The sequence below is a fragment of the Cyanistes caeruleus genome, chromosome 1 (genome assembly GCF_971803275.1).
Source record: "Cyanistes caeruleus chromosome 1, bCyaCae1.hap1.1, whole genome shotgun sequence".
Taxonomy (NCBI): domain Eukaryota; kingdom Metazoa; phylum Chordata; class Aves; order Passeriformes; family Paridae; genus Cyanistes; species Cyanistes caeruleus.
Genome location: NC_141701.1, coordinates 77,281,423 through 77,307,515, shown reverse-complemented (window position 1 = coordinate 77,307,515; position 26,093 = coordinate 77,281,423). Strand labels below are relative to the sequence as shown.

Here is a 26,093-nt window from a genome sequence, read left to right as displayed (position 1 = left end):
GGTAAGTCTTCAGTGTTTCAGAGTATGTTTCACTGATTAAAGAACCCAAATAAATAGTTTTGTATTTAAGAAGGTGTTTTTAAAGTGTTTAAAAACACAGTGACTTCTTTTACCAAAATGATTAATTATTTGTGGACGGTTTCTGGAAAACTTCTGAATGATCAGTGGTATCTGGAAATGTTAGTTCAGATAAACTATCCACTTGCAGGTGCAAATGTGTGTGTGTATGTGTCTGTGTGAGTGCATTTGCAATGCAGAATCTGTAAAAATTTAAGTAAGGAAGATGAAATATCCTTGTTTCAGATAAGTAACTTGAATGCACAGACAGCTTTCAGTTATATGAGACTTCTTCTGTGTGTCTCTGATGTAAATTATTCTAATGAAGTAAAAGCCGTGAGTGCAGAAAGGGGCAGCGAATGACAGCTCAGAGGAATGAAGATTTTCTTGCAAAAATCTAGAAAATCTTGGCCTGTAGTACTGCGAGCTTTTACATTTCTCAGTTGTCATGGCTGATATAGTTTACATTTCTCTTGCATTTTCTGCATGTTTCTAGGTTAGGTGACTTATGTGTTGACTCATGAAAAAAGTAGCAAATAAAGAATTTTAGGAAAGAAGTGAAGCAGACTGTGTTTCAGCCCATAACATCCTTCATATTGAACTTTCACACATCTGTCTCCAGAGAGTCTGCTCCCTTTTAAAAGGATATTTATAAAATTCGGTTGCACTGAAAGCAAGTCATAACTACACATCTGTTGTGTTTTTTACTTTGGAGAGGGAAGTAAGCAGTGATAAAACAAAGATCACTGTGGATTTGGGGCTGAGTCATGCTGTTAAGACTGAATAGCAGTGGAATATGATGCACAAGACTGATAATTTATCTGTGAATCCTTTGGATCTCTGAAATATCAAACCTATACCTCTTAATCCACTTCAGATGTCCTCTGAAGAGTAAATAGGCATTACTGTTCAGGTATGCAGATCTGCGTTGTTGTTCAACTGCTTTTTTCTTCCCTTATTTGTGGGGTGGCACTTTACTTAGTTCTTACATCTTTACCTGTAATGCAAAAACGTTTCAGATTTATGTTGATGTAGGAGACAAGGAAGTATAGAACAGTTGTAAATGAGTGTGAATAGAGGGAAGGGGAGAAGAAAGTAACAATTAATGTCTTGAAATGTTTGTACTGAAAGTTAGATTAGGAAAGTAATCCCAGGTGTTTTATTGGATTTACAAGATAGTAATTATTTTAATTTATCATTTTATTCTTGAAGCCATAAATACAGCATAACAGACTTGTCATTCAAAATTGTTTTTTCAAAGTAATATGTGACATGTCATTGTAATAAGTTAGTTCTCATACAAGACAGTGAATCTAATATTCCCTGACCATATCAAGAGAATTTCCTATCTCTGATTTAAAGACAGTAAGGGGACATTATATATGTTTTAGAATAAGTGCCAAGGAAGAAAAAAATTTGAATTTTAACAATTTATTAACACTTTTATTCAGTTCAAGAGGTTTACATAAAATAAAGTATATCAGACGTTTCAGTATTTTTATCAAAAGCAAATAGTTCCAAAATTTATTTTTATAAAAAGGAGTTTTATTTTATATTAGAGAAAATTAAAAGAAAAGTGTAGGTGACATAGTCTAAATATTTCGCACATGATTTGTTAGCCATTTTCATGCCTCTGTAAGAAGGTAGACAAGTGGCATCAGCAACAAAAGCAACTTCTCAAATAATATCCATCTCATGCAACATAACATGCTATCTTTGAGGCTGCTAGTTTTGAAAATAATGTATTTATATAAAATAATTTTCCTCTATACCTAGGGAAAATGTAGTAGCAAGAACAACATGAAGAATAAACCTGATATCATTATAGCACAACATTATATGGCCTTATATCATGTTAGCCATCTCCTTTCTTATGGTAATTTTTACAAAAAAGCTAACTCAGTATTCTTTACACCCAAAAAGCTTTCCCAAATAAAAATGCATGCATTTGTACTTGTTTTGTCCTGAGTTCTATTTGCATAGACAACTTTCCTGCCTCCTACTTTCATTTGACAAATGTTATTTGGTTCCCCATTAAAAAGTTGAGGGCACACTACTTGATTTCTACAAGTCATAAAATGCTGTGGACCTTTGCATTTTTGGTTTTGAAGTTTTTTTAAGTGGAAACTCTAAATATTCAAAGGTTACTTGGGGGAAAATCAGATTCAAGAGAAGAGACAGCTTTCATCAGCCTGATCAGTCTGACTTTCTTCCAGTGTGTCCAGCTATAGCTGAGGTTTCCTGAAGCATAACAATGACAGGAGCATTTTGACTTGACAGACCAACCAAAGAAATAGAAAAGCATGAACATATTGAAGTTCAGTCCTAGTCCAAAGACACAGGATAAAGTGTTTACCTTGTTTAACTTCATTTCAGTCAACATGAAATCGCACCAAAAAGAAACTGGCTCTTTTATGTCAAAACAGCTACATTAAATCTAATCTGTCAAAGTAATAACTGTTTTTGTAAGGAAGCTTTATAGAGTCTGGCAGTTCTATATTGTAAAACATCAGCTCTCTATGTGGAGACCATTATTTAAATTAATGGTTCAAAATAATTTTGTCAAGGTGATCTAATTTTCCCTGAAGTTATTATGGACTGAAGAACTCTGAACAAAACTTTATTTATGTGGGATTTTTTTTTAATTTTTATTTTTAATATATTTTTCACTTCTTATCCTTTCATTAATTTGCCACACCAGCAGCCAAGTTCCATGACTTTTACATCTTCTCTACACTGAATGACGACATTGATGTAACCAGCATCTTTTGCGTGGAGCTGCCATTTCTCACTTAAATTGTTTAGCAGTAATTTTTTGAGAGGAAACCCAGCCTTGTTCCCTTTTATTTTATTATTTTTTAATTCTTTTTAAATTTATTTTTCCTTGTTTTGGTCATGAGCTGGTTTAACACATCGAAGCGCTGGCGCCGGGCCCGTGTCGGGGCTGCCCGGCCCGGCCCCAGGGCTGGGCCCCGCTGAGCCCCTCAGCCACGGGCGGGCGGGCGAGAGCCCCGGGGAAAGCCTGGCCAAGGGAGGGCAAAACGCTGCCCGGCAGCCAGGGCTGAGCCAGGGGAACCGAGCCACAAACAGCCCTGCGAGCCCCGAGGGGACAGCGGGAGCGGGGCCGGGGCCGGCAGAGAGCCGGCAGGGATGGGCCTGCGGCCAGGGAGAGACCCCGGCCGGGCCGGGCTTTCCTTGCGGCTCCTGGGAAGGCCCCAGGCTGGAGCAGGAAGCGTGTGGAGAAAGGATCGGCAAAGAGGAGCTGCTATGGGCTGACCACAGACCTCCATTCCCCATCTGCCTGTGCCCCTAGGGTAGAAGAGAGAGACCAGTCAGGACTGAAGGTGAACTTGGGAAAAAGTCCGGTGTGGGGGGAAGTTGTCTGTAATTTTTTGCATTTTTTGTCCTCAACATCCAACTCTATTTTAATTGCCAAAAATTTAATTCCATTTCCTCATGTTAAATGTGTTATAATGACTAGTCCGTGACCCCTCTGTTTTTTTCCTATGAACATTGTTTCATCTTATTTTCTCCCCCTATGATCTTAAAACAGAGGACAGAGGGCAGCTGGGTTGGTGTTTCGGAGCCAACCAAGACTGACTCACCACGAAGCTGATGCGGTACCACATGCCTGCTCCGTAATTGCATTTTTAACTTATGCCATACTTTGAATACAGAGCCTCTTAGCGTCTGACATACCTTTATATCAAAACTATGTAAAATGGCCATATAATTGGTGTCTGTCCAAAAAAACCCCAAAAACAGAAAAGCAGACAAAAGCATAAAAAAGGTGTTACACCAATTACATCCATCAGATGTAGCAATGAGGAAACTAAGATAATTCTGCATATTTTTATATTAATCATGAGCTTAGTATCTGAGCTTAGTATTTGTTTTTTAAGGATATTCACCATCTAATTGTAAATCAATAGGTAATGATGCTGAAGGCATGCTGATAAACTCAAGTGGGAATTAGCATGTCAGTTACTTCTCAAGTATCTTCTTGACCTTACTGTAAGAGAGGTGCTCATTCATGTTCATTGTCTGTGTAACTTTAAACATCCACATGCCTTTATTGTCTTTTAAAAGATTCTGCTACATCATTATGCTATTAATTATAGTTTATTAACTCATTCAGGAGTTCATTCATTTGCAAGATGAAATGTTATCTGGACATGGCTTGTTTAAACACTGACAGGAGCACTTCTGTTGAATGATTCAAAGTATAGTCTAAATAATTTTATTTACTGTATAACAAGCTACAAAAGTTTAAAAAGGTGAAGTTAATTGAACATCAAAATTAGGTCTTTTTCATCTAGACTGATGTGACAAATGAAACAATGCAGAACAGGCTTTTATGGCCCACTTTTCTAAGGTGAAGATGCTATAACAGAATAAGAATTTCAGGTCTAGTAGTTTATTATTTAGGCTCAAAATGTCTTAGAGAAGATGAATATGAGACAGTAAAATTCGTAGACTGTGTACAGCTGTACAGCTGTAAAGAAAAGTACTCAGATTTGTTGATTTTGAATGTGGTGCCTTCTGAGTAATTGCTTCTTAGCCTTAAAAGTTGCATTGGCTAGATGTTATCTTTCAAGTCCCATAGAAATTTTAAATCTAATTCCCAAATTGTATTTTTTTTGTATTCTAGAACACATGCACATTTTTAATGGCAATAAAAATGTGTGAGACAATTAGAAGTAAAGCAGGAGAACTAAGGTTTAAATCTAAAAATTCTCTGTCGTTTCTAATCATATAACACACAGTCTATGAAACTAAAATCACAGTGATGAATATTGAGATGAAATTCCTTTGTAAATCTTTAATTTCTAAAATACATTAGGGTTTTTTCCTTGTAGTAGTGGAAAGCACCAGCCTGTAAAAACATGAAAGCACTATTTCATAATGTGTTTTATTATTTTTTTCTGGCTAGCTGGATTAGCTCTGGTTGGTTCTTGGCAAACAGTTCTCATTTAAATAGGTATTCCCTAAAGTTTATCATCTACAATTTAAACATACTTTAAATAACAATAAGAAGAACAGAGGCATCTTTGTTTGGAAAGTGCAGAGGTGGTATCTGCATTCAGATTGTGCACAATGGTTTACAGTCAAGAACCTGAGCAGTGATAAATCTTTGCATCGAAGATTAGAGCAGAATAATTTTAAAGTCATCTTTGTATTCTTGTGATCTTGGGTCTGTTTGCTAAAAGGTCTGTTCTCTCCAGAATTTTGTTGAGGTTTTCTAAAAGACAGGTAGCCTGTATGGAGCTATTCGAGACAGGAGATAGAACTGTTACAGAAATGTCTCTCTGCAAAAAACTACTATTAAAGGTTTTGGGAAGTAAATTCACCAGAAGAGCTTGTCCTAAGTCTGTTACTGAAGAACAGTGGTGTAGCTGTCCTATATTTGAATATTTGCATCAGGTCTTCATTTTTCCTCTTACAATATTTTAAAATTTTTCATCAGATTACAAACAAACAAAAATTCCAATAATCGTAGTTAATAGTTTGTATTCATAAACTTACACTTTGGAATTAAGTCAGGCTTAGTGTATAATTAATTTTCATGGCATGAGATCATTGCATGTCCTTGTCTGTTGTGTTGTAAGATGTGTAACCTTAACTGTTGCCAAAATGTGTTTGTTTTATTGTCTTCCTTTGAATTTTAATAATTGATATTTAAGCTATCAGTATAAAAAAGACAGATTTTCAAAGTTTCATATGAAAGACATGCTAATAATTACAGTTCTACTGAAAAGATCTTTTCATAATATTCAAAGGACTTCACTTGAGACATTCTTGGCATACTGAAAAGAGATGTGCTAGTCAACAAACAAGCCTCCTGCTTTACATTAAGAAAGCCTGTTTAGGAAAGGGTTTTTGTATGTTTGCAAAACAAGTAGAAGTGTTTACAGCTAATATAAATATAATCCATTTTGAAATGCATGGTCCATTTTTAGTTTTTTCTTTAACTTTTTAATAAGTGTTTTATATATGTATATCTTACTACTTAGTCTTAATTATAAATTCTAATTGTAAAAGTCAATAGTGGCCTAAAGAAATATAATTTTGGATTTAGAAGTATTACAGGAATATTTCCACACTCTACACATATGAATACTTTCTATCTGAATATTTTGGGTGAAATCATGGCAACATAATTTTCAGCAAATCAAAGAGCATCTAACATCTGTATGAATGCTTCAGATGGAATATTGAAACTACTGGAGTATCATCATTATCCCACTGAGTGAAATAACAAAGTTGCTGTTGATGTGTTGAGTGTGTTCAGATAGATTCTAAGACAGGAAGAAGTACAACAATAATGGGAGACTTCACTTACTCCCTGGAACACAGGTTTAATTTTACATTGAGCTTGAACCCTAATATCAAAAGGCTCGAATCATAAAAAATGTCTGCCTCATAAGTCATCTAGTCATCAGTCTAAAAAAGAGGAACTAAATCTATACTTAAGTAATGCATTTAAGTAATTTCCTAAGAAGCAAATGCAAAATAGACAGAAAAACATGAAGAGGTAAAGGAGGTTGGAATGACCAAATCATACAGTAGTGAGGGCAAATAAAGGCAGAGCCTTTAAAATAGTCTGTTTCCAAATGAGAGAAATAGAAAGGATTGAGAAATATTGAATGTTAATTGTAAAGCAAGATAACCCATTAAAGTGAGTTTGAGGAAAAACTGGCAATTAGAAATTCTTCTTTAGGAACATGAGGACCTGGAAGCCTACCAGGGGCTGCTGTAACAAAAGACACTTCTGGGACATGACACATCTAAAGAGAAAAAAACAGGGCTGTTGCAGGAAAGTTAAAAGAATGCTTTTTAATATTTTTACTGTGGGAGACCTTGAACAGTTATTTTATGTGGAATGCATCAAAGGTGAAGTCTCAGACTGAGGCACTGTGGGAAAGACTATGAAGCAAATCAAAAAATGAACAGTAATTATCACACATACCTGCTGCAGTACTCCAGGAAGAAATACCTAACCAAATAATTTTGGTCTATAGGTATACAAAAGTGCTTTAGTATCTGAAAACCAAAGCGTGCAATTATAGCAACACAGTAAACAAACATAAAACAATCTCCAAAAATCCCCAAAACTTGCATATGGGGAAAAGCAATACCACTTAGTATTTAAAACTATTTGTGGGAAGCAGAATTAATAGCTAGGTGACAAATTTTATTAAATATAGGTAGCTGAGAAGAAAAAGGGGAAATTCCAACCATAATGAAGTCCAGCAGAAAAAATCTTCCAAGAATGACTGAAATTCAATACAGATAAAGATAGAATGAGGCACATGAGCAGTGACCAAGTTGAGTAGTTTTAACTGTGTTGACAGTTACCACTCATTAAAAGGACTGAGATTCTATGATCTCTAAGATAAAACTCCATCAGCTAAGTGCGTGGAAACAACCCAATGAACAAATTGAATATTAGAAATCATTAGGAAGGGGGAAAAAGCCCACCAGTAACTGTAAAAAAACACAGTGCATCTGTATCTCAAATGCTATGCATGGTTCTCATGTTCTGATCTGTTTCCCCAGCAAAAGAAGGATTTCAGAGAAGAGCTACCAGGCTGATGTAGGGCAGTGTCTGTATGAGAAGTGACTAATTAGATTATTAGCCACATTATTTGATAAACTCCATATTTTCAATTAACAACTTAATTTCTGGAATTTTTATATTCTTTTATAGCTGTTGTCTTTCTGGGTACAGGATTTTTTATGGGACAGGATAGCTTTTGAAGTCTGAATAAGATTGAATTCTTCTGACTTAAAAAAAAAAAAAATGAAGTGAGTTGCATAGTGCCATAGACAGTTTTAAGTAATACGAGCCAGGAATGTTTTTTCACTTTCTTTCCCTTCCCTCCTACAACTGGCAGGAGCCATATAAAAAAGCTGTCAAAACTATAAAACCCCAAACCAAAAAAAAAATATTACAAACTAAAAAGACAAAGGTTGACTACCTAAAAATAAACAATGCAATTGTTCATGTATGAAATTGGTGAAACTACTTAGTATAGCATTATTTGATATTTAATGTCACATCAGTGCTCCTAATTAGTCTCTCAATAATGAATTGACATATTTCAGCAGGTAAAGAATATGTCAGAAAGATAATGCATTCAATAAATCAGAGCTAATACAGATAGCTCAGATAAATGTTACCAAAAATCATCTTTGCCTGTCACACACCTATATCACAAAAGTTATGATACTAAACATTATTCCAAGCTTGGCCATGGCAGAGAATATGAGTAATGAATTCAGAATTTCCAGTCCATACTCCCTTCTTAGAAAACCTTTCCTCTACATGTCTAAAAGAGCACCAGCAAGTCTCGTTTTACATTTTATTTGGAAGAAATAGTTTCTCAATTTTCTATCTATATTGCATGAAAACATAGTGACATGATTCTTTCCAGGAACAAGGAATAGTTTTCATACTTAAAGAAAACTGACAATTTACAGTGACTCATTCAAAGTTTGTTTTTATTTAAATCATTATCATAAGGATCATGTAAAATTTGAATGTAGGTTCCAAGTAAAAGCTAAAATATGTGCAGTATATGGTAGCATTTCCTTAAATATTGACTACAGCCATGGGTAAAAAAATCCAACCCAAACCAAAAACACTCGTGTCTCACAAGTGGCTAGTGATACTCTGTAGCTCCAGTTTAGTGCACTGTTTAGGTGTGAAATCATATTGTTGTCTTGTTTGATTTGTTTCTTTCCAATTCTGACTTTAGGGTATAGATACCAGGTACTGTCAGAAAATCAGATCCCACTGAGAGGCCTCTGTGTGCAAGTCCTAAACCAGTGGAACCCAGAATTCACTTCCTTTTATATCCTTGCTCAAAATAAAAACACTCTTAGGTGAAAACTCCATAATTGCTCATAGTTGTGGCCACTTTCTTCCTTATAGAGCTATTAACCTTTACCTTGGACTGTCTTGTCTTTCAGTATATTTCTATTATGTATTACTTTTCTCTTGGTGAATCAACTGTGGAAAATGATAGTTTTTATTAAAGTGACACCTCTGCATCCCTCAAGTATACTTATTTCAATAGAGATATTGATAATTATTACAGTGGTTAATAAAATCACAGAATCACAGAATATGCTGAGTTGGGTGGGACCCACTAGGATTATCTAAGTCCAACTCCTGGCCCTGCACAGTAACATCCCAAGAGTCATACTACGTACCTGAGAGCATTGTCCAAACACTTCTTGAACTTTCTTAGGTTTGGTGCTGTGACCACTTCCCTGCAGAGCGGTTCCAGTGCCCAACCACCCTCTGGGTGAAAAACCCTTTTCCAATATTCAGCCTGTATCTCCCCTGAAACAATTTCAGACCATTCCCTCAGGTCCTGATACTGGTCACCACAGTGATACTGGACACAGGCAGTGAAAATCACTGCCTGCCCCTCCTCTTCCCCTCAAGGAAGTTGCAATTGCAATGTAATCTCCACTCAGTCTCCTCTTCTCCAGGCTGAACAGACCTCAGCTTCCCCCTAAGGCCTTTCACCATATTTGTAACCTCCTTTGGACACTCTAATAGTTTAGTGTCTTTCTTATATTGTGGCACCCAAAACTTCCCGCAGCCCTGGAGGTGAGGCTGCCCCAGCTCAGAGCAAAGTGGGACAATCCCCTCTGGCTGGCCGTGCTGTGCCTGATGCCCCCCAGGACAGGGTTGTTTCTCCTGGCTGCCGGGGCACTGCTGGCTCGTGTTCAACTTGCCATGGACCAGCACCTGCAAGGCCCTTTCTCTGCAGCACTGCTCTCCAGCATCTCATTCCCCAGTCTGTCTGAACATCCAGGGTTTCCCCATTCCAGGAGCAGAAGGAATGCATATGACATAATTAGGCAGCATATACTAATGTACTTGAGTGGAAATCAGATAGTTAATGTTTCTGATTCTTTCCCGAAAAAGACGTTTTGTTAAGTCAAAATGTTTTTCTCTGTCAGCCCTTGGTAGCAAACTTTAAAGCAAATGCCTTAAAAATCCTTGAGTAAAAATGTGATACAAATATCAAGCCACATAGGCAGCCTAGAGAGAATGTAGATGTTTACCTTCTGGCCCAGTAGGTACTGAGTAGTAAGTTAACTTAAAGTTTCTTGAAAATTGAAAGACCCATTTCTGATATCTTTAATAAATATCCTTCCCAGCCTCGTCCCCTCCTCCCCCCACCCAAGAAACCCCCACAGACAAACAAACAAACAAACAAACCCCCAAAATTAAAAACACATTTTTAAAATGTTAACACGTAATTAAAAACACATAATTAGAAATTAAAGACAACCTGGGAATTTAAAACTTAATAAGACAGTACTCTTATTCCAAAAAATTTGTCTGTAATGATTCAGTCTCTTGAATACCAAGTGCAGAAAAGGAATCTTCTCTGTGTAGGAGAGTGTTCCAGTTTGTCAGCCCTTCTAATTCACCTTGAATAAACTTCTTTTGAGTTGTTGCTAATTTCTCATGGTATCCCCCTCTGTTGAATTCTTGCTATTTACTGTATTTTCTAACACCTGCATACCTCCCCCATTATCAGTACTATTAAGGAAGTGGAGGCAAACTTTTAAAAATCTGTTCATAATCTGCAGAAATGCTTTCTCCTCCATCTTCATTATTCAGCTGGACTCCATTCACTTAATGAAATTTCTCACATTGGAGTTTCCGCTTTCCAGTGATCTATGGCTGCATTTCCATCTTCTTATCTTTCTTTGAGTTGTTTCACTTGTAACTCTAAAAGATCACCTTGCTGTAATTTCTTGTGGATCCTTTGGAGGCTAAGAGGATTGAAGGTTTACATTATCTCAGCTCCACTGGCACTTTGTGAAAGATAATATAAATATGTGAGCATTATGTATGTGGGCACTAGAAGATGAATGAAGGCTATTCAATGCACCTTTCTTCAAATCTTTTTCGTTCTGAAAAATACTAACTAGCAAATAATGTGTGTTTCAAGACTATATATTACAGCTACATGTACTGCTAATGGGGAGCAAGATAGGGAAAATGAGAATGATTTTGGTTTGTATTGCTTACAGTCTTGCATCCAAAGCTTCTTGGGAGATATTAATTTACCTTCACATTTTTCTGAATCTTCATTTTAAGATTAGTTCACTACATATCAAGAAAGCCCTTCTCCCCATTCCAGAATGTATTAATTAAAAAAAAAAAAAACAACAACAAAAAACAATTAAAAAGTGTACATGGAGTGGCTGTCAGTTTTCCTGGATTTTGTAATCACAACAGACAAATGTATTTTACATCAGAGAGCTGCAGACTTGCTGCCAGTGTCTATTCAAATATGTCTGAAGGCATAAACCAAGAACAAAAAAAAAGGGACTTTAACATGCAGCGTTTTACCCTGAAGTGCTCATCACTCCACTGAAGCCTATAATTAACAGGTAGTCATGCAGTATAAAAGGGAGTTCTGCACCTCCCATTTCCTTGTTTTCTTCTTCTTTGTGCAGATTTTGTGCAGAGAGAAATATGTATCTCTATTGTATTGTTAATAGAACATAAGGACTAAAGTGTTGGAGATCTGCAGCTTTCTATAGAGTAGGTGCAGCATCTCCTATGATAATTAATAATATCTAATGTAACATTAACATGTTATAGAAGCTTATGCGGTTGCACTGAGCTTCTGAGAAAACTGTAGCAAGCCACACTAATGTGGCAATAATCTGAATTTCACAGACTGGCTTCTCAGCTGATGTAAATGGCAAATCATTGGATTTTTTTCTCTAAATTCTATTTGATCATTTTGACACATTTGTAGGGAATTATATACAATGTAATTGTATGTTGAAATCTGTGTCCTAGGTGGTGTTTGTGCCCTCTGAAGACTTTTTGACAGAAGCCAGTTACGAATTTAGTCTGTGAAGATCCCCCAGAGGGGAAAACATGACTTGGTTTTGTATAGTATGATGTTTCAATGAAGCATATGTGGTTATAAGGTGACATGTAGAATTTGGTTTCTTTTGTGTTAGTCATTGAATAATATCATGTATGGAGTAAAAGTGCATGGGAAATACAGAACAGAGTTTACAGGAGCGAGACAAAGTGCAAGTGTAGAGAGACCCAAGTAGCCACTCTGCAGTGTCTGTAGAGAGTAATCTCACATCAGCCAGATTTCATGATGAAATTACAGTGAGCTTGCTTGGTTAAGATATTCCATCACTTTTTTGAAAGCCTTCTGCTTTGGGTCAGTGTTTTAAGTTCTGTTTGTTTTGCAGAAACATAGATGTCTTTAGGCTTTATATTAGTTATATGATGTCTGAATTTTGAAACAGATTAAAATGCTTACCTATGAGAATAAAATGGATGGCTTGTATTTAATATCTATGGAGAACAATTTTTTTAATTCCTTTGAAGTTCCCATATCTGCAGATCACTAAGGTTTATTTTTACTTTGTTCCTTTTCAAGTTAAAGCAAAAGAATTGCAAATCTGAGATATTAGAGTTCTGAAAAAAATGAAATTAAAATAATAAAGTTTTGGGCTTCATCATAATCACTATTTATACGTTCCGAGAAGTTCACAGAATCCTGACTAACTTCAGAAAATTTCCTAAGCATTGAAGTGATGCTTTATGGTTTTTGTTAATGTTCATCTGACAGTCAGAAGCTAAATTTGGAATTGACTTTTGTTTGATAGGTCTTTGTTATGTGGCAGTAGCAAGATCTGGATGAGGTAATGGATAAAATAATGTGTGTTATTCATACACTGGGAGTTTCAAAGAGTGTAAAGGAACAATTCCTACCCGTTCTGCAGGGGTGGGATGCCCAGCAGAGGACACACTGAGAAGCTTTGTGGATGGATTAATTGTGCATGTGAAACATACAACAAATAGAACTTGATTAATTCATCAACCACCATGTTTGTTGATTAGGAGAGTTGCAAATGTCTTGATTTATGGCCTTTAATAGTGAACTTAGTTTCCTGACAAGGAGGGAAATTGAGAATGAAAGACTTTGTTCGTAAATATTTATGAACCTCTACATTAGGGAGGAGATATAAGCCCCGGTTCAACTCTTGAGTTTAACAATAGGACTGGAAAATTATATGTGTGTTTTAGGAGGATAGTTTTTCTTTTCCTCCTTAAAATAAACAGAAATGTGGAACAAGAAGGCCAGTTTCACATTCTGTATAGATGCCACTGTTCCTTTTTTGGTTTTCATTCTATCAAAGGTGTCAAGAATATTTTTATGGGTCAGATTCTGACATGACATTTTTACATTGGATCTGAATATTGTCTTCTGTAGAGCTACTTTATTTTGTGGATTCATGTCTTTAAATTTTGAATGCTTACTATTATTTCCTTTTTTGTTTTCAGAAATGCTTATCATGTTGAAATAAATTAAACTGCCTGTTAGTATTTTTCCTTTTCCTCTGCCTTGAGGATTTATACAGTATTCTGAATGCAGGGTGGCAGTGGAGGGAGATAGTAACTGGAGTTAGGAGGTGGAACAGCAGAGAGCACTGCTAAAGGGTACTGCTAAGTCCCTAAGCGGACTTTTAGGTCTCGGACTGCCATGAGGAGCAGTACAGAAGTGCATTCTCTCATAGCTCAGGGCAGCCACAACAACACCACATTGATCAATAGTGAGCCATTGCACGAGACAGGTAGAAAGAAAAAGGAACAATTATGTGCAGAAGAACTTGACAAGATGGAAATAACAGCCAGAACTGGAAGCATGAGGACTGTGAAAGGAGAGTAAGGCTTCAAATCAGTTTTAGTCGACCCATTTATTTACCATTAAGTTACCCACTGCAATTATGAACCATAATGAATGATCCTAATTTAAATTACTCTGTCACCTCTCTGAAATCTTTGGATTACCAGAACAATGGAAAGAATTTTTAATTAGATTAGAGTCAGTACTGTTACATTTTCAATAGTATCTTATTAGTTGAGTAGTCCTAATGACTGACATTATCTTTCACAGTTTTAACATTTTACCCTTTTTACGAAAGTTAAAAAAAAATAAAATATTGGGTTTAGAGTATTCAGCATGGTACAAATACCCAAGAGCTTTAGATTTTTTTCTTTCTGTTCTGTTTTGTAGCTGTAAAGAGGAAAGAAATTTTTGTCATGATTTGCTTAAATATAAGAAAATACAAAACTGCTCTAAATGAGAGGATCACCAAGCATCTAGGGAAGTCTCACCACTTTGTTGAAATGATGGGCGGGAGATAAAAGTATACATATAACAAATAAGTATGTAACTATGAGTTCAAATTATGCCATTTTAGCTAAAAGTCCCTCTATAACTAAGTGTCACCTCAGTAAAACCATCTGGGTTTTTTTCAAGTGATGAATTTCTTCTGATGACCTTGAATTGTGCTTAAAGTGTGCTTGCAGAGTCCAGCAGAATATTGCCCTGTTACGTGAATAGACATATATGATTAAGAAAGACAAATAATTAACGTGATAAATTCTCTAATGCTAATATTACTGCTATGATCACACGTTATTTTTGTATGTAAACCCCTTTTTCATATGGGACTAACCATAAACACAAATAGCTATTTTAAGAAATATAAGAAAGTTAATAGATCTGTTATTTTCAAGCCTTATACCTCGCTAGAAATTTGTATTAGGAACAACTTACCTTGTTTCTATGCTTGGGTATTTTTGCAGATTTTGTTTGACTCATGGAAATATGCTGTGGTAGTATTTCAGCACTCCTGTCTGCAAGATAAATTAAGTGTTGCTGATGTGTAATGAAATAATGATTCCCTGAAAAAAATGGACCTTTTTCTTATCCTTTATAAATGCTACCTTTGAAAGTTAGAGTCTAATTTATTCATAGAGTTGAACCTTTACCTTTCCCTAATCAAGGAAGGATAACAGATTGAAAGAAGATGATTTATACATGAAATAGCCAAAATGCTTACAAAAAATTAGAAAGCCACAGAATTTTAGGTCAGGAAGAAACATCAAGAGATCATTCAGTCCATAATGATAGTGTGCTATGGGACCAGCTATGACTAAACCTTTTCTAACAGAGTTTTGTCTACTCTGCCTCATTTAATCAATACTCTTTTGCATCATCCATTCATTTTTTTTTATTAATTTGTTCATTCATTTTCTCTCATGCTTTCATTTTTGTGTGTGTGTTTGTGGGGATTTTTTGTGGGATTCTGTTGGTGTTTTTCTGCTTTTTGTTTTATTTTGGGGTCATTGTTTGGTGGTTTTTTGCTTCTTTTGGGTGGATTTTTTTTGTGATTTATTTTTTGGTTTGTTTTTTTGTTTATTTTGACTAAGACAATTGTCTGTAAGCCAAAGTTACTTGTATATTAACTATTGAAATGACATTATCAAGTTGAGGATGTTTGAGAGGAATAAGTAGAATCATTGCAAAGTAAAACGAAATAATATCCAGAACAAATCAGATAGAAATTTTTATCTATCTTAGCATGATTTTTAGGTATATAGTCATTATTAGGACATCAGAAAATGTCCCAGGATTCCCTAGTGTGTTATTATTCATGCTGGACATTCCAGGGGCCACTTTTTTTTTCTGGAGCCCCTGAGCCAATGCATCTTTTGCACAGAGAGCTACCACTTCCATACAGAGACTCCTTGGAGAACTCTTTTATAAGAGTGTAAGAAAAGAAAGTTATTTTAAATAGTTGGTTAGTAAGGAGTATCTAGTCCAGATACCCCACCAGCTGAAGTTTTGAAATATCGCCTCTCTCCTCCTTTCGCATGAGTCAGGGGAGCAGAGCTGTGAAAAAATTTGTTCTTCTACCATAAAGAATAATATTTTTATTGTCAGTATTATTATTAGTATTGGAGAGGATTGTCCAGATCTGGTATTTTTTATAACCAGACTAGTCTGAAAAAATTCTTGTATTGCTTATTATATATATATTGGAACTGACATTGAAGGACAGCTGAAAAAATCTTTTGTTAGATGCATTCATATACAGTAAGCTGTGTATATGCTGCTGGTCAGGAGTAAGTGGGAAAAATTCATATTCACTATAAAAAAATTTGCTGATTCTATATCAGATAAGTAATTTGCTTCTATTTCACAGGCCTTCAGTTTTCCCTGGAACAAGTTTCAAGATCAAATGGAACTTGAGAAATAATTATTTACATGAGAAAGAAAAAAAAATTAAAATTCACAAAACAGAGCACAAGGTGTGTGTAGTATAAGTAGTAAAACTGCATAGACAGAGGTAAAGCAATAGCATTACTTTTGTAAGACACAAATGGAATTAATCAGCCACTAGGTGTACTAATCCCAATAGTGGGCTGTGAAACCACTTTCTGGATTTTTATCATTAATTAAATTATGCTTTCACAAGGCTTCACTTGTCCTTGAGCATTTTCAGAATTTCACAAGCAACTATTGCCCTCACATGCTAATTTGAATAACAGCATGATACTGAAAGCACCACTTCCAGAGAGGAAATAAATGGCAGGTGAGCTCATGCTTTACTGAATGTGTCCTTGGTGAGTTTCTGCAAAGCTGTTATCACAGACATATCATATGCATTAAGATGATTGCTGGAAGCTTTCTTCTCTGTATTAGAAATCTATGTAGAATTGTGGAAAATTTCTTAATTCCACATTCCAAAGAAACTTGTGAGTGGAATATTATAAAATACTTGTATTTCAAAGCTGTCTCTCTCAGCTTCACTGAGATTGTATGTGTGCTGTATATATAAATATGTGTACACTTGTCTTCAGAGAACTAAATGTGAATACTTTGGTGGGAAGGGGCTGGTTGTGTTTTTAAACTGAAAATGCATTTTTTGCCTGCCCATGGAGCCTTTAGATTTGTTTAGGAAAGACTGAAACACAGATGGTCCTGAGACAAGCGAGCTCCTTAACTTTGTATTACTTAAGTTCAATGGAAATTCCAAATTGGCTATCCTAATTCTAAACCAAACAGCTTTAGTTTTGGACTTATATAAGTTTCCATAACTCTCTATTCACTGCAGAGTTTTGCACCCAATCATCCTTCCAAAATTCTCCATATAATTCAGAAAAAAAATTAAAAAGTCTTATGTTTAAATTTTCATATGTCCTTGACATGACAGTTTATCAGTGCATTCAGTGTGAATCCTGCTGGAGGTGGGACTGTTGGAACTGCAGTGCATGTAGTCCATATGAACAAGAGTGTTACAGGCTAGGATGCATACAAGAACAGAGAGTGAAGAGGGAGAGGGAAGAGGCATGATGGAACTTTTGAAAGGTAGAGCAATGAAAGATAGCCCGAGGAAAAGAGATTGATCAGATAAGAATGTCATCTCTTGGGTTGAGGAGTGGGATTTCCCTCTTTGCAGTGAAGGTTCAATACAGCAATCCACCTCCAGTTTATGAAATTTAAAAAACAAATTAAAAACAAATTAAAAAAACTCCACTCTGCAAAATCTGAAGTCTTCAGAAAACTGCTCTTTTTGATCTCCTATACCACTGAGGACTCTGCAGCTTGCCTGAGAGCTCACTGCTCCTGCCCTCACCTTCCTTACACAGACAGCTGCATCTGAGGAAGAAATTAATAAAATAATAACCATTTAATATTTTAAATATTAAATGTGGGAATTAAAACTTTGGAGACCTGTAGTAGGTATTGCTTAAGTAGTATTTTAACTATGTGATGTCTGCAGATGTTATTGGAAGCTGAGGGAGCATCATTGGTTGTCTCAATAGACCTCATCTTCAGAATAGGATACATTATCTCTTTTTGTTTATTTTCATGTAATTTGAATCTAAACCTGGGTCTAAAGAGGAGACAACTCTTTTCCTGTATGTAAGCCAAAAGAACCTATGTAATTCAGACCACAGGGTATTTGTATGGTTAAGTTCTTAGTATGATTTTTTTAAGTGCAACCATTTGATGAATATATAAAAATAAAAATATTTAAAATATAGTCATTTTCCACTTTTTTATGATTTTATGCATTGTACAAAAAGTCAAGCATTAAGTAATGAAAGAAAATGTGATTTTGAAGCCAATCTCCTACACATTATGACAAGTCATAGAAGACATATGCAGCATTTTTATTATCATTTCTTTTGGAATTACTTGTGAGCCAGATAGATAAAAAGTTGCTCTAAAGTAAAACTACTTCAGTGCTAGTGTTACTAATCTCTAAGGGAAATGTTAAGTGTCTGTTCTTTAGAATGTAGATTTTCTTTTTTTTCTCTACAAGTTAGATCAAGTCAGAAATTTATCCCTTTTAGGAAAGATAAAATATACTCATTGGCGCTTACAGAGGAACTGTTTTGATACAATCTTCCTTTTTTTACTCCTACCATCATCATTTTTGTGATGTTGTATACTTATTTTGTAGTTTGCTCCTCTTGCACACATGTGCAATTCTCCAATATATGAATTTGTGTCTGAACAAAAATTGTATTTATATTAACAGAAGAGGGGGGAAGCAGGAGGCATTCCTGGTTTTACCCAGAGTTTTCTTGAGCATGCCTTGAGAGAATGTGATATTTACTACGTTTCCAGCATTTGTCTGGGTTTTCTTTAGTTCTTAGAGTGCAGCACTGTTTGGGTCAGAAGGAACATATTTCCAGATGATTGTGTGATCTTAAAATTACGTTTTGAGGGGGAAAAAAAGTTGACCTCTTGTCAAAATAAGATTTTGATTTCTGCTGCCGAACCAGTAGTCATCTTTGTTCTGACTTCTTGTTTTAGGACTATATAGCACCACTGAACATAGCAACCTGCTAGATCATTCCTTATATGGAATAAAAGGGATTTTAGCAATATGAGTAATATTTACTCACTTTAGGATGACTAAGTGAAAACTTGTATTCAGTGGGTGTTTGAAATATCAAGCAATATGTTTTTACTATTTTAATTTTTTTACCCAAAAAAGAATAAATATTTTTTTGACTTCTCAGTATAAGGTTAGGAAAAATAAGACACTAGGAGATCAGAATCATACCCCTGGATCTTCTGCTGGGACATATGGGCACTTCCTCCTAGGATGTTTAAATGTAAAGAAAACAGTCTGTTGTGGAAAATGTGTTAATGAGTAAAATATACATCCAAAGACTATATGTGCTGTGTACTGGTGCTGTCTTGTACTGCTAGCAAGAATGTGTAATAATACATCTATTAATGGTCATTTTAATGGCCTCCCAGAATGAACTGTTTTTATATTACTTTCCCTGTCATTTACACATACTGTTTTAAGGAATCGCTTGTTTCTTGGCAGCCAGTAGCTTTAGAGATTGTAATCCTATTGTGCCTGAGCATTTTTTGAGAAGGGAGAAGGTGTCAGAGCATCTCTGAAAAGAAAAATCATAAAAATTATCATGATCATGATAATTTACATCTATATTGATGTATCAGCATACCCATAAGAAACACTAAGGAGAAGAATATATTGCCTTGAAGTGTGAATAGTATGCTTTTGGCTTATAGTATAGCTTGAATACTGGTCCTGGAGAATGATCAAATTTTAACAGATTTCTTTTCATCTCTTATTTTAATAAGTGTTAGCAGTAAATGAAACATCATGTCTGGGATTCTTTACATATACAGAAAAAGAACATTAGTGCTACCTATTGGAATTAGATAATTGTGAACATGGCATAGTTCTTTCTTAATTAGAAACATAAGGTTTGTGTTAAAAATAATATGCAGATTTTATTACTGTTCATTTTAGTAAATCAATAAGCCTCTGACTTGCTTTGTTGAAATCCTTTCTGTTAAACGTTGTCAAAGGGCAACTGGAAGAAAGTAGCTCTCAACTAGATTTTTCTTGCTTTAAATTCAAGATAATTCCATGGTCCAGAAATATCTGGTCTACAGAAAAATGAAAACAAGTTTGAGCATGAAATGTATGTGACTTTACAATGGACAGCAAGGAATATAAGTATTTTTTTGTGAGAAAAGTAGAACTTGGAGAGGAAGGTATTATTTCATTGTAAAATATCCATTTATCTAAAGCTATGTAAAATAAATTCTTCTGTACACTTTCCATGTTTTTTAACATATGGGAGAATTTTAATGTAAATGTTATTGCTTTTACTAGAGCAATACTAGAATACCAGATGTTACATGATTTTACATCATGATGTCATTTGCAGATACTTCTGGTACATCCCATTACGGAAAAATATATTACAGCTTCTTTTAAAAACAGATTTTTCATGGATTAAACACAGGAACAATTAAATATATTTCAAAAATGTAACTGTGAGTCTCTGTAAATTTGGATGGCTTGGTCTCTTTGGTTGTTATTTCAAAAGTCTAGCATATTTTCTTATTCTCATTGTTAGACTGTGTATTGTCAGTCACAATGAAGAATGAAAAGATGCCTATGAAAAGATGGAAATTATCTGTACTGGGCTGAAAAAATATCATGCAGCACTTGCAAGTATACTGTCAGGTGAGAAATGCAGCAAAACATTACACATTACACCAGGCCTCTATACAAGTGCTGTTTCAAAACACTAGTCAGTCATTAATTGTGATGTAAAACTGTTTTATAAACGTTTTCAGAAGTTGTGTTTTACTTGTCTTGAAGTTGTACTGAAGTAAATATAAAAATCAAAGGGTTTGTTATGCCGTAAAATCAAAAACTTGCATTAGTGGCAGTCCAGGTTTTTCTGGACTGCAGTGGCTCATGGTAAATCTAGAAAGACAAAAGAAGCAGTATCACAGTACCACTTTGAAAAAACTGTCCTAATAGGTAAGAATTACATGATTAAAAAACCTTGAGCTCAGAAATTGTATTGATTCTTGGAAATGCTTGTGTGAAGTAGGGAAATACAGAATAAATATTCTTAAATTTCCCTGGTTTACATTCATAAGGGTTCCAGAAATTTTTTGTAACGACCCATAAAAAGCACGATGAAGTTAAGGAAAGTTGTTTACATTCCCATTCCTGGCATTGGTATGTTTCTAATTTTTTATTCCTACTTGTGAAAGTATAGTCATCTTTGTAACAGTCAGGATCACTTTGTCACTTTGTTATTGCAGTCATTACATGACATATCTGTGGAGAGGGCTGGTGATAAGCTTCAGCTCTGAACATGAACCTTCTGACTTACACAACAAAGATGTTCAAAATAGCAGAGCTGGCATTTTCATTATCAATGGATTTTGAGGCACAGGTGATCTTTCAAATTTGTGGAGACATTCTCACAACATGATGTTGAATTTTTTTACTGTGTCATGTAGTACTTTTTATTTCTAGAAATCAGGTAGAGTTCTGCATTAGAGGAAGAAGAAAAGTGTCTATAATCAGAAAAAAAATACATTCTCTTCTAACAGATGCAGAAGAAGGGTGATCAGTTGTGAGAGTTGTAATGGAAACTGTGTACAGAACCAGGTTTGTTTTTTTTTTACAAAAATAAATTTCAGCCAACAAGCTGACCACATGAATGAGATTAAATCACATTCCAGATTCAAAAACAGAACATGATTTTAAGGGTTTAATACTGTATAAGCTGTGAATCAATACCCCAATAAATTAGTATTTTGATATTCAGTGTTATGATACTACTTCCTAATAATTCAAAGGTATATAACAAAGAATTGTAACAAATAAAGTGACCAAAAGAAAAAATCATTTCAATAATGAAAACATGTATTTATTTTACCTGGAAAATGCATTATTATGCTTTGGTAGGGAGTTCACAAAAATACGGAGATTAAATCCTTTTTAAACAATGATATATGCAGTCCCTGATGGCACATAGTGGTACATTCTTTTCAGTTTCTTCAGAATGAAACAACTTTTTCACCTGAAATAGAAGCCATTGGACAGTAGCTAACCTGTTTTCTTTACACAGTCTTAAAAATTTCTCAGCAAATTGGCTTCAAAGACATCAAACTCAAAAATGTGTGAAAGCTTTTTTGGAAGGATGGGATAAAAGGAAGCTGCTAAATTAATTATCTCTCCTTGATCTTTTCCACATAATATTTTTTTGCTAATCAAACTCTGTAATTGAGTAAGTAATCAGGTCCCTGGCAAAAAATTTCCTCTAGCTGATTTTGCACAGCTCACAAGTACTACATCAGAAAATCACACATTTATTTTTTCTCTTCACAGTATTTCTTAGGAAGAGCAAAGTAAAAAGAAGTAATTTAGAATACCACATGAGTACACAGCAGAGTTGTTTTCCCAGAGCTTAAAAATTAATGTGCTGTCTTCAGATCTTTCGTAGAGTAAACAGTATTAGCTGTAGCACTGTCAAACAAGCAAGCAAACAAATAAATGGTACTTTCAAAAAAAGTTTGAGTACTATTACACTTACAGCTATGTGCTGCAGTGAGCTATTTCTATCACTCTCAGTATCATGAGAAGCTCTGTGCATGGAGATCTCACATAGTACAAAATTCATTGATCAGGATTTCAGAGAACTAATAGCTTTTTCACATATTGAAAAATCCTACATAATCCTTAGGTTGGCATTCCTGTCCAGTAAAAGATACACATCTTTTCTTTTTGGAAGACCCTCTTATTTTCCCTTTTTTTCCTTCTGTACTGCAAATGGAAAGAAAAAGAAATTTGATTTCTCTTCGTACACATAAAAAAAAATTGAAAAAAGTGCAGTGAGAGTAGCTTCCCCAAACAAGCACCAGAAATGAAGGTCAAAAGCACCTGTAGAAAGTCTGCAGAAACAGTGTGAGGAAACACACTGTTTTTACACATGCTTTTACTCCATCATTGTCACAAATATGCAATGTTTTTCAGTGAAGAATAGCTTTTCACTGCATCGGTGAGTTTCCAAGCCCCGAACTCTCACATCCCTTGGGTCTTTTCAGAGAATATATGCACTTACTGTTTTTCTGACCTTGACCTTTCCAATGTTTTAAGCAAACATCCTTTCCTATGAAAGCAGGCTTACTTGAGCAGGTAATGCAAGTTATGATATTGGTACCTAGGACTGCTTTTAGTATCTTTGAGGTGTAGCTGAGTGCTGATGCATTTACAGACAAAGCTGAGCATCAGTGGTCTAAGTGAGAGGTTTGCAGAACCAGTGCCCAAGAGTAGTTCCATGAACTGAAACTATTTTATTTCCCATTACTGCTCGTGCCCATTTATAGGAATGATGAGATTTTTAGAAGTGCTTTACGCTGGCATATCACCACCTTATTATGATTTAGTAATACAATCAGAAGCAAAACATTCTTCTTACAATGGTGATGATGTGTGGTCAGGACTTACTTGAGTAGCAGTGTATCATCAAGGCACTTGGATTCAAACTGTCAAATTTATGGCCCTACTGAATAGATCTAGGAATCTAAGTTATCATCATGATTACAGATTTACTGGTTGTAAAGATTTAGTGTCAGTAATTGTGAAGAGGCGCTGAAAACTGAAGACCAAATATGATTTTTTTTTATTATTTCTTAGTAATTTGCTTCTGTTCAAGTCTGTGAAACTCTTAAAAACCCCTAAAACCCATATACTATGCAAATCCTACATGCTAGGAAAGAAATAGTTTATGCGCCCATCATAACATTTGCCCAAGGAAAAGATATCTGAAATGAAAGCTTACTGCTGGGAAAAGTGTTCAGATGAAAACTTCACCAGAGTCTAATTATTTTTCTTCCATAGGGAAGATGTATAGTATGGACACATGGTACACTGAAAGAACAATTTGGCATTCTACTTTTCTTAAAAATATATAGTTATTTGAAAAAAAAATGACAGTTTTCTATATAATTTTTTTTTGGTATTTTGGAATTACTTTTTTTTTTATTCTTTTTCCTTTTTTTCTTTCATTCCCTGGAGTCCTTTTGTACAGAGAGGAAATAGAAGCTAATGTTGACCACTTGTGGCTGCTTTACTATGCCTGATGTTGTTTCAGGTGTGATTGCTTATGCACCTGCATACTTCTGCCATTACAGTCTTCCTAATGGCTGCAGGAAAGGAGCAGACTTCAGAGAAGCCGCTTGCAAGCAAAAACATCTTGCAAGAACAGATGTTTGTGTGCTATAGTGTTATATTGTGGAGTTAATACTGTTTCAGTTGTGTTTTTTCCTGGATGATTGCAATCCAATTATTTTTCTTCTATCTCAGAAAACTCATTCAGCAGATGGGGGAAATTGCGGTTTTCTATTTTCTTCCTCTCTTTGACAAGGATGTGGAATAACTTCTTGTCAATTTGTGGACACTGCTATGGATAGTACAGTTATCTCCTGGGCTAATGATTCCCTCTGAAAATTCCATCAAAATGTGTGACATTGCCCAGAGCAGTGTCTTCCATTTAAATAGATATTATAGCTCACACAAAGCGAAGCAAGTCAGCAGCAAATCTGATGATGTTTTTACTGCATGGACACAATGAACATTTCAGTAGTATCAGCTAGACTCTGCTTTTGCTGTGTGTGCCATCAAGAAAAATTTTAAATGCAGCTTTTGCAACTAATAAGTTACTGTAACATTTCTTTTAAATTAAGTGTTTTGTCTACATAAATATGGAAGGAAGTCAGTATGATTGCAGTTCTTATTAGAGGGAAGATGAAAGTATTTTTACTCAGTGTTTTAGTGCTCTACTATTAATTCTTTGTATTTCTCCATTTTGATGTTTTAGTGAGACAATAAACCATTCCATGGAACAAAAGCTAAGCAACTTAATACATTCCTCTGTGTTTTGCTAAAGGTCATAGATCATGGTGTTTGGGCATAATTTTGTCATTCCTTTGGGCTGGGCACTCATTGGTAGACTTCACTGCTGTTGTGTTGTGCTAAGGCCCTCTTGTCAAGTTAAACTGATTGACAGTGACAACAAATTAAGAAGGGGAGATTCTGCTGGTTTCCTTGAAAGAACGTGGTGCTCTCTGAACAGAACACAATATTTATGCAAGACATAATGGTAGTGTCACTACCGTAACTCAGGTTTTGCTTATGGAACCCTGCACAAACTATTCTTATTTTTTATTATTTTTCAACACTAATTTTTAATTATCTGCAGTTATTTAAAAATACTTTCCACTTCTACTCTGATTAAATTCATTAAGTTAATGCAACAGTTCCTGAGATTTTCAAATCAGCCTTGGATTTTAATTTTTTTTCGTATAAGGCAATCTCTTCATTATATTTTTGTTGCTGGAACAAGATGTATCCAGGTCATATATCAAGAATTTATTGTTAGTCCAATTAAAAAACTGTAAAAATCATAAGCAGTCCACTTAAAATGCCACCCACACAACACTCCAGGAATGCAGATTTTTCAACAAAAGCAAACAGGAGGAAGCAGTCATGCAGTTAAATCACTAACAGACAACTCTTCGACTTTACAATTGCCCCTCATATCCAGGCTTTTTCTTTTCTGGTCATGCATGGTTTCCTGGTTGCAGCTTGTTTTCCTGAGGCAAGTGCAGGGGAGAATGGTGATCGCTGTGAGTAGTTAACACTCCAAATTCCCAGTAGAAGTAGGATGTTTGCTTTCTTTTCAATTTTTGGATTGGTTTTTTAGTACCTATTGGTGTGTATTCTTTCCTGTTGGGCCTCTTTCCTATTGTCCGGTAGTTTCTGTCTATTTGTGGTTAGTTGCTTGACAAGCAGGTATGTTTAAATATTTGGATGTATGAAGTGGCTAAGCATCACCTAAAACAATGCAGATGTTTGAAGTGATTGGTAGTAAATAAGGCCAGTAAGTAAGCAGCAGCTACCTGGTATTTGTGGCTGTGATTAGGCATTAGCCACTAGATCATTTTTCAGTTACAAGCAGTAACAATGCTGTACTAGGTGGGCAATTAGCCTTCAATCTGTGAATTCATTTTACAGCAGTTAATATGCTAGTGCATCAAAAAAAGTATTTAAAGATTCATAGTATCAAAATTAATGTAAGAATATAAGGAAAACTCATTAACTGAAATATTTGCAAGTATCTGCAAATCATGCCTTTGATTAATGTAGCCCTTCTGCAATTTCTGCAAGAATTCTAAAAGAAAATGAGCTTTTAAATGGACTGATGGAAGAAGAATGTTGAAGCCTTAGCAAAAGAGGGATACCTTGGTTACTGTTCTGCAAAATCAGTCATACATTGCTGATATGGGCTAGTTAAA

General features: G+C 35.2%; 1 protein-coding gene across 12 annotated transcripts in view; it reads left to right on the top strand.

The window, feature by feature from the left end:
• The window catches only part of CDH18 (cadherin 18), a 438,213-nt gene that overhangs the window by 276,620 nt on the left and 135,500 nt on the right, over positions 1-26,093 (top strand). The window contains exon 1 of one of the 12 annotated variants that reach the window (XM_086898513.1): positions 3,008-3,401. The exons of the other annotated variants lie outside the window; for them this stretch is intronic. The gene's annotated coding sequence lies outside the window, so the exon portion shown is untranslated. Of the gene's footprint in view, positions 1-3,007; positions 3,402-26,093 lie in introns of those variants that run through there. 12 annotated transcript variants of the gene reach the window in all.